This window comes from Paramormyrops kingsleyae, chromosome 5 (genome assembly GCF_048594095.1).
Source record: "Paramormyrops kingsleyae isolate MSU_618 chromosome 5, PKINGS_0.4, whole genome shotgun sequence".
Taxonomy (NCBI): domain Eukaryota; kingdom Metazoa; phylum Chordata; class Actinopteri; order Osteoglossiformes; family Mormyridae; genus Paramormyrops; species Paramormyrops kingsleyae.
Window position 1 is genome coordinate 40,586,689 of NC_132801.1, and position 9,670 is coordinate 40,596,358.

The window sequence follows — 9,670 nt, forward strand, 5'->3', positions numbered from 1 at the left end:
GATGAAATGCATGGTGAAGAAATAATGTATTTCTAAATCACTATCAATGCATAAAACAAAAAATGTATTGCAGTTAAATACAACCCAGAGCACTACACTGGAATACAATTGTGCTTCATTAATATGAAGAGCTCAAAAGAACTTAGAACTTAAACTTATAAGAAACTAATTTTTTAAAATTACATTTATAGTTTCATTTATTTATAACACCACATTAGGTGTACTCACAGAATGTCTTGTTTTCTCATGGGTCTTCATAATTGCATGTTAATTGCTGTGATGATTTAAAATATAACATTTCATAAATGCTACGCTGCATCGATTGAGCTCTGGAATCTAGACTACAGATGCCCAGCTCAATAACCAAGAATCAAAAATCCAGAGGCCTAATTGGCATTAATGGTGAGTTAATGCATTATGAGAAACAGCTACTTTGTCCTACGTTCATTTAAGGAAATTTCTTAGCAGGAGAATGATTCCACTTTCACTAATGTGAAAAACTAAAAGTGACACAAAACGACCAAATAGGGTTATTACTTTGCCTCAAAAACCTTTCTTTTTTCAATTCTAAGACACCACTCATTGCTGCTCCTCATGGTGCCTTGCAGTTTAAGTTTTCCCTAAACCAGCTGCTTTGATGCTCTCCTGGGATTAAATTAGGTCAGCAACAAAATGATCAGTTATTCAGTAGATGAAGGTCATAAACATGGAGAGCGCAGTCCGTTTTTCCTCTGCATTCGACTTTCCTAGCATGTAAATGATGCTTCTACCTCTGCCAAGCAGCATTTGCATAATAGCCCAAACAACGTCAAATTCTGTAAATCTGTGAGCTACAATGCAAATGTGCAGCTTCTGCTGTCGTGTGTCCATAGCTATAACCACACTCTGAAAGGAAGGCTAAGACTGCTACAGTTTACTCAGTACTTAATTTCACAAAGCTGGCAGCACAACCCTTTTTGCCAAACATGTTGGGAAAAGCCAGAATAGTTTTCCTATAGAATTTTTGTTGGGAATTATTATCTTTGTCAGCCATGGAAAGTGAGTCAGCTAACGGTGAAACACCTCCTAAACCCCAGGGCACTGGCATTGTCTGTAAAACAATGATTTGATATTTGAGTTTTGATATTAGGGAAAGTCGTTCAATGTGTAGCAAATATTTACAATAAAAGCTGCAATTAATATGTTCACACACAACTTAAAATTAATACATCCAGCACGGGCTTTAAAACTCTCAGCAGAAGTACAACCCCCAGATTCTCTCTAGACCAATTCAGTATTTGCTTTAAGGAAAATTCTTCTATAATGAAAACTAGGGGTGCACCGATCGATCGGCGCACCGATCTATCGGCCTCGATCACGTTAATTTGAGGGGATCAGAAATCGACCATATTCCCATGAGATCCACCGATCTTAGTTATATGCTTTTAAATCAGCCTTTTCTCCCATTCCCGAGAGAGGTGCAGTGCAGGCTGCCTCCCTCCCGCCCGCCCAATACATTTTTACAAAATTAGAGAAATTAAAGTCTGGAAGAAAAAATATGATTTTGTAGTTCAAACAGCAATGCTCATTTATATGTTCATTTATATTTGAGGACACTACCTCATGTTTTGTGAGTATTCATATCAATTTACTCAATAAAAATGGAAACATTGAAGTAATTGTCTTTTAGTTATGAAAGAAACAAGATCGGCAAAAAAAAAATCGAGATCGGCAGGTAAGGTTGTCTAAGGATCGGTGATCGTTGATCGGCCAGAAAACTGCAATCGGTGCACCCCTAATGAAAACCGAAACTGCTTTCTTGTAAGCAAGTAACCAACAATCAAATTAAGGAAGAGGAAGATGACCGTTTTGTGATCTCTGTCTTGTGGCCTGTTCATACTTCTCTGCATGTGGACTATGCAGTCGCGCATTTGCACTTGTAAAAGGACACAAGTCTGTTCATACTGCTGCCATTAAGTCTGCATAAAATGCACACAGTCACACATGCAAAGAATGCATGGGAGGAACACTGGTGGAAATAGTACTCAATTTTCATACTTAAGTAAAGGTACAGATACCACACAAATGTTACTCCAGTAAAAGTCATCCAGTAAAATGCTACTCAAGTAAAAGTAAAAAACACCTAGTTTTAAAAGTACTTAACTAAAAGGTACTACACATTCAAATCTATTGAGTTTACAAAAAGCAAGCTATCCTTTTAAATTCAAGACAGGTCTGAATATAGCATTGTAAGTTACAGTGCAGCACAATAAGGAAAACTGAGTCACATTTTTTTTTTCCAAAATAAGCGGTGAAACTTTCCAAGCTTCCTGGCACAGATTAGCAGAATGACTTTTTTATTCTTTGGAAAATAAAAGATTGATCTACGGGCCTGATAAAATAATGAATTATGAATATTTTGCAGGCCGGTATTTTCAGACCTATTATAAGTGGTGAATGAACCAAAGAAATCCCTCATCATCCAATCTGGAAAATGGCTGATCGCCCAATGCAATTGTCTCCATTATTTCAGTTGTAACTGTAGTGCTGCTACACTTGGTTATGGATAAAGTTTAAATTTCAGTATTTTAACCGATATATCATAATTTCTATGTATTGTTTCCTCATGAAGACAATATGTAATGCATAACAACAACAACAACAACAATAATAATAATAATATATTGCTCATGAACTGAGAGAGAAAATCGGGAGCCCAATTGAGTGGGGAAAAAAAAACACAATCTTGGTGCTGCAAGCATTCAACCGCAGATGAAGCACATTTATGTAAATTGCAACATATTTGTACACACTTGTCCGCACATGGAGAAGTATGAACCGACCTTTAGCCTAATCAGCAATCTACCTCTGGTGATAGACTGAGAGATAATAGAACACGTTTTCAACAGTGAAACAACCTTGGTTATATGTCTTAAAGAGAATGGGTCAAATATTTTTAAGATGCAACCATGTGTTATCTACACAGATTATTATTTTAAGAAGTGATTGAGGCTATGCCAGCCCATACCAAGGATATAATGGTGAATAAAACTGCTTATCTTTCTTTATATGTCTTGGTAAATGTAGTTCTGTGCCAAGCCTGGCAGAGATTTAAAAAAGTTGGACACTAGTGAAATGCAACAATATACCCCCATTATAGTGTGTGTAGGAGTGTGCCCTATGATGACATCCCATCCAAGGTAGAGATGGGCAATCCACATTTTTTCAGTTCCGATCCGATTCTGATACACAACTGCCGATACAAGAGCTCTTTTTACTTTGTTATACTTTATATATTAATTTTTTTAAGCTAATAAATACAGATGGAAAAAATGTATGACAAAAAATATTTAATTAGGCTACGACAAACATACATAACATTCTGTTCCATCTCGTTTGTTTTACGCCTCTGAGGCATTTGCAGTTCAATAAGAATATCTTCAAAGCAAGTATACACAAGTGGAGAATGCTTAAAATTAAGTTTTTCTCCCAATGGCATCAATGCAGTTACACTTTTGTTGTGATGACAGCCCCTCTTGTATCACAAGCTGCAGCGAGTTTGCAAAACAGTCCAATTAAGTTAACGACTCCCACATCATCCATTGCTTTGTTTTATCTCACAGTTGCGTACGCTTTGTTAAATGGGATTGTCCATTTAACGCTATTCCCGCTATTTTATTTTACATAGATTGCAAATCGCTGTGCTACTGGTTTCTGTTAAAAGCGTAAAATACTCCCAGATCATCACGTCTTATCTTACGCTCCTTGTGCTGTGAAGGGTATGTGCATGACGTCACAGCAGGTGGAAGTCACTCTACTCACACCCACTGAGTAGCAAAAAAGACTGAGGGGCAGCGTTAGCTTTTGATTTGAATGCCACAAAAAACACATGTAAAATGGGAAAGAGCTGTCGTGCGATTGATTGCCAAAAACTAAATAAGTAAGTATAGGACATGGATCGCTCACTCTCTCAGCAACAAGAACATAAGAAATTTACAAACGAGGGGAGGCCATTCGGCCCATCAAGCTCGTTTGGGGAGAACTTAACTAATAGCTCAGAGTTGTTAAAATCATATCTAGCTCTGATGTAAAGGAACCCAGGGTTTTAGCTTGCCAACACCAAATTTCTGTCAGATCATCTTCAGAATATATAATATAAGAATACATGGTAAAAATATGAAAATGATGGTCAACTGCCCACATGGTCAAATGAGGACATGAAAATAGGCAATTTTGAAAATCTAGTACATTTCAAAAAAATATTGTGACACTCCTATAACACTAATACATATGGCTACTGCATACACATGGCCTAATATGTCATGACAGAAAAAATGGAGTACTTTATCTAGCATGCTGTTTGACAGAGAGGCATTCAAAGCACTTAATTTTGAAGCCATCCTTATAAGCATTTTAGGAGGTAAAGTACATAAAACATAGCTGACAGAAAAAGCTAGCTCTAATAAAGTTTGAAAGCTGTGGCCTACATGGCATATCAAAGGAGCTATGAATATCAGACAAGGCTTGTAATTTCAAAACTATTAGAGATACAACCCTAATATTAGGAATAAGTTTGGTATAGTGGCATCTGTGTTTTTTTTCAGGTATATCTGAGAAGGTGACCTGAGATCCTCTGGGTGATTTGATATAGAATGATCCAATAGTATTTACAATACAACTGTCCCAACTGTCTCCTTGTGTAGATTCACAGCAACTATTGTTTGCCTATCCATAAATTTAAAAAGGCTTTGTGGGTTTAACAGAATTTTAACATGTTTAACATGTTTCCAGAGCAACACTGACCGAATAACAACAAAACGCATAACAAACTACAAATTATCCACAATTGCAAATATTCTGCCAACAGCTCATGTGATTGTGCCAACTGTGGCAAAGGTACACAATAGCCCTCCTGAAGTATATACTAGCGAATTGGCCATAAACCAATGGTTAATACATTATATTACAGTCTAATATAACAATTATATGAGCACAGCTACAAAAGCAGTTATTGAAAAATAGGTGAACAGATGTTTTAAGTCTGAGAAAACATCAGCTCCAAGTCGATGATCAGAATTGTGCCAGCTGCCACTAAAGAGAGATCCACCCATCATCCTCACATGAAATGCCAGAGCCACAGGGGAGAACAGGGCTGACTCATTTACCAAAAATGTACATGTTAACAGCTGGCTTTGCAGCAACACTCAAGGGAACCGCCTGCATTGAATTCCATTAACTGTGCCAAATGTGAATCTATGTCGGTGCCCAAAGAAACTGGGAGATCCTTCACACTCAATGTATGACAGCTTTTCCTTCAGCAAAGCACCTAATTGTTTTACAGAGGTCATTTATTGGGCAGTGAATCAGCTCACCTGGTCTTTCTTTTGGAAATTATGAGCTCACTGAAAGCACAACAAGTCTCCGGACTCCATTCCCAAAGACTGTCTCCACCCACCATTAATTTTCAGTGCTTTTCATGCTTTAGGTTTCCCTACAATTCTACTCTCCTTAGTCCTTGCTGAGCAAGAAATTGAACACTACAGCTGCCGTGGCCCCTGCTGTGCACATTTAATCCCACATAAAAAAATCACAACTTTCTTAAGAATTCCACAGAAAGACTCCACTCAGTCCACAGTCCTCAGTGATTATGGTCACTTTCATGGAGAAAAATGGTTTGCAGTCTATGGAGACTTCCCTGGAATATTCTCTAAGGCTGAGAGAAAATGTGCTCTCCCAGGGCCACAGCTCTACATTAAGACTTTCGTCTATTGCACAAGAACATCCTCCTTATCTTCCCCCATCTCTTGTCTGCAATGTGGATCAGGCACCAGTCCACTCTCAAACCTGTTATTACCACTGCAAACACCATTGCATTCCCTCCAACATCTCCAACATGTGAAATGTAATTGCATTCACAGATATAACAGTGAGGTATCTGCTACCTCTCACCTGTATAGATGTATGCAAAGGAAATGTCGAAAGGAACTTGTGATTGTAAATCTAACCTTAAACTAAATATTATATCATATCTGGGCATTTTTTAAGACAGCTATGGAAGTGCATGGGCTTGCATGGCTGTTTTTAGGTAACATTTCTTTTTTAAATACAAAAGCTATTTATCTGCAAAATAAGTTGCTTTTAATTACACTTCAGCAGCATGTATGAACAAAGTCTGATTGGAACAACTTTAAAAAAAGTAAACAACAAAAAGGTTGGGGGCTGCAGGCAGGGTAGAACAGAAATTGACATTGGAATTTGGGGTTGTCTTACAGTATATACCTTGTTTTCATAATCAACACCACAAAAGCTCCATATTTTCACAGGGTGCATTTTTACTATGTGAGGAGTAGGGCTGCGCGATATGACAATCTATATCGGATGACGAAATAAAAACATCTGTCATTTCATATTATGCTCTATCATTCATTTCATGGTGTCGCAAAATACTGTTTGCGGCAACATTTTTTTCATTATTTGGATAACAGTTTACAATGTTATATGCCACCAGATGGGATGTACCAGATGGGATGTGAAGTTTTTATTGAACTTTATAACCCACAGAAGACAAATACAAGTACCGTGATCCACAAATATTTAACTATCCACAAATATGTATTATTAAATTTGTGTTTTGTAAAGTCATATCCATAAAAATATGGAGTGATTTGTATATGTGAAACGTGCTTTGCACATTTGTGGATCACTTCCTGTTTATTTGTGGATTATTACATTTGTGACTTCCCTTCTATGTATTTGTGAAGTTTTGTCCAGTTCGTACCACTACAGAGCCCCTAAGGGCTCTTGGTTAGAATTTTATTTTCTTTTTTTAATGCGTTCCCTCACAATACTTTCAGGTTCCATCGCAATAGTTTTGCAATCCTACTACACCTGCCCATTTATTATTTGTTAAAATGTGACCACACAGATTAACCTAAATAATACAAACATTTACTGTAAAGTGGGCTTTAATCATTAAACTATGGAGGACAATGTATACCATGTAACATTAATTTCTTTTTATGCGTATTTTACTAATAATACGTATTTTATACCTGGATGATGACAAGAGTCATAACAGCATCAAGAATTCCACCACAATGTAACTGTGCTAACTAGAGTTATAAGTTTTTTCAATACCATGCCATGTAATAAACCCAGACACGTCTCAAGTGACTACTCCTATTACAAAAGGCTTCTCAAGCATCAAAAAGAAGGCCTCAGATAAAGATTATGCTGATTAACTCCCACAGTATGTAGCAATGGTCAGGGCCCAGTTTCTTGTAACCTTCCTAACACTATGTTGTTTGTAAGTTCTATATTAAAAGACAAAACTTACTAACAACGTAGCGTTATTACATTTAATCATCCCAATGAAACACAGATTTTAGGGTTTCATTGCTATGATTGCTCTTCATAAGTAACAGAACCTCCGTTACATTGTTGCTCGTTTGTCATTGCTAAGTAAAATCTATGGTATTAAATGCAACTATTTGCCAGTCTATTCTGTATACTGTTACCAATACATATTTAATGCATCGCTACAGCTGTGAAAGCCACCAAGGCATGTTGTCAGAAAGCTTAGATGTATAGAGCTTCACTCCATTACCATCTACTAAAAGTAAGCATCACACCAAAAATGACCCATTGTTTACTATTTAGTCCCTCTATATAATTAAGAAAAAGCTCTGGTGCAAGTTTGCTTGTTTGTCACAACTATGAAGAGCAATATATTAGATTAATTAATATAATTCTTCTGACACGGCTCACTCTTTCCGCCAGGTAAAATATCAGGTGAAATCACAGGAGAATAGCAAAATAGACTTCTGCTATAGGGGATTCAGATAAGCATTATCAGTGCCCATTAAGTATATAAATATTGCATTGCATTTAGTTTCCTGTTTAATTCTCCGAATTTAAGACGGAGATATTCTGAACCGAGTTCTGTTTGCTCTAATACTGAGTCGTTGCGCTAGCTTTCTGGTATAAGCATTGTCATCCTTTTACGATGTCACTAAATTAAACTACAGAAGTATGAAAAACTGGGCAAACTTGTGTAAAATCCAATGCAAGTTAATGTAAAACAATAAAGAGATGCGCTAGTGACGTCCACAGAGCCAAACTATTGTCATTTCCTAACATTTATTCCTGTATATTCTAACAGACGCAACCTTCAAGCGTATCGGTGACGAATGAATGAATAGGTCGACATTTTAGCAGGTTATTGAGAACAGCCGAAACATGACATGTAGTCAAACTGGAATTGTTACACAAAAGGGGATTGAATATAGGCTGAGCTCTGAATAACAAGCGTGTATAGGGCGTAGATTCATTTTTGCAAAAGCACATTGACGTCATACGTACCTCCACAAATGCCTCAGTAAACAACCCACAAGCCACGGAAGTATTGTCCTAAATTTCAATAACATATCGTATCTCATTAAGAAAAAATATGAACTATATACATACCTCCACTCACTCAATGATTGTGGTCAGCCGCTGCTCATGAAGCTCCTGCACTTTCAAAACTTTCTCATGTCACATTCGACGGTGTGCAGAATACACATTAAAAACAAACCAAGAAAAGAAATCCCCATTAACAGTGAAAAGAAACGATAAGCAGGAGACACCAGGTTTTGTTGCGCTGAAGACAGGAGTAAAAATGGTGCCCCAGCAACCGGCAACTGCCGTCCCAGGAAGAGCAAGAGCTAAGCTTAATTATTTACAGAAACGCAAATGCATGCTCTGCGAAGCCTCACTTTTCTCTGGGATAAAAAAGCCGCCCTTCCTCCTGAGAGCCCCACTTCCCGAAGGTTGGGGGGGGGGCTTTACAAACAAGACAGTGCAAGAGAAAGTTCGCACAGAGCCTTGTCCAGCACTAGTGTGAGTGCCCCTTATGCCGCCAGGATTGCTGGTAATCTGACACCGGCGACCAGACAATAAAAACACAGTTGATCGTCAGCATTGTAAGCTTTCGTTTTATATGCTAGCTAGCAAAACATTAACGGTTAAAAATTATAATAATAAGATGAATTTGAAAGCATGTGTAGGAAAACCAAAACTAAACTGCGCCACTTTACTGAATTTTTTTTATAAGTGCTTTATATTGAGTGCATAAGATATAATAAAACTAAATATTTTAAGGATGGAATTATATTGACATTGTTTGTAAGATTAAAAGATTTTTACCGGACTATGTTCATAACGTTTTACGTCACAAACCTATGGAAATGTCCACTTTAAGCTGAGAAAACGGCTTTCAACCAGTTTTTGTCCTCGCTTTGCTTCGTCCATTTTAGTTTCGGTATTAACACCCTTTTCAGTTGTCGGGTATCACGTAGCATGCTGCTGCCACCTTGCTTGACAGACGGGATGTCGCTGACTGGTAGTGCCTTAAATTTGTAGGATTTGCACCGGCCAAACAACCCAAACTTGTTCAAAATGTCCAAGCTGGTCTCATGTTACAGATTGTGTGTGTGTGTGTGTGAGAGAGTGTGTGTCGGGGGGGGGGGGGGGGGGGGGGGGGGGTCAGAATTCTTTTTAAATAAATTCCACTTTCTTGCTTTTATTTTATTTCAAGTGCACAGAACAAGTCGTTTTACAGGCCACACACACAGCGTATAGGGCAGATTGTGTATTCTGCAGTTTTTCTTGAAAGAGACAATCCATCCAATTCATAGATATGCCCAAACGA

General features: G+C 37.6%; 1 protein-coding gene across 4 annotated transcripts in view; it reads right to left on the reverse strand.

Moving 5' to 3' along the window:
* Window positions 1–9,413, reverse strand: part of svild (supervillin d) — a 108,109-nt gene extending 98,696 nt beyond the window's left edge. For 2 of the 4 annotated variants that reach the window (XM_023798686.2, XM_072712736.1), the window contains exon 1: window positions 8,446–9,106. The gene's annotated coding sequence lies outside the window, so the exon portion shown is untranslated. Of the gene's footprint in view, window positions 1–8,445; window positions 9,107–9,198 lie in introns of those variants that run through there. The other 2 variants (XM_023798688.2, XM_023798689.2) reach the window with 2 other exon arrangements.
* Between the last annotated feature and the right edge of the window lie 257 nt (window positions 9,414–9,670).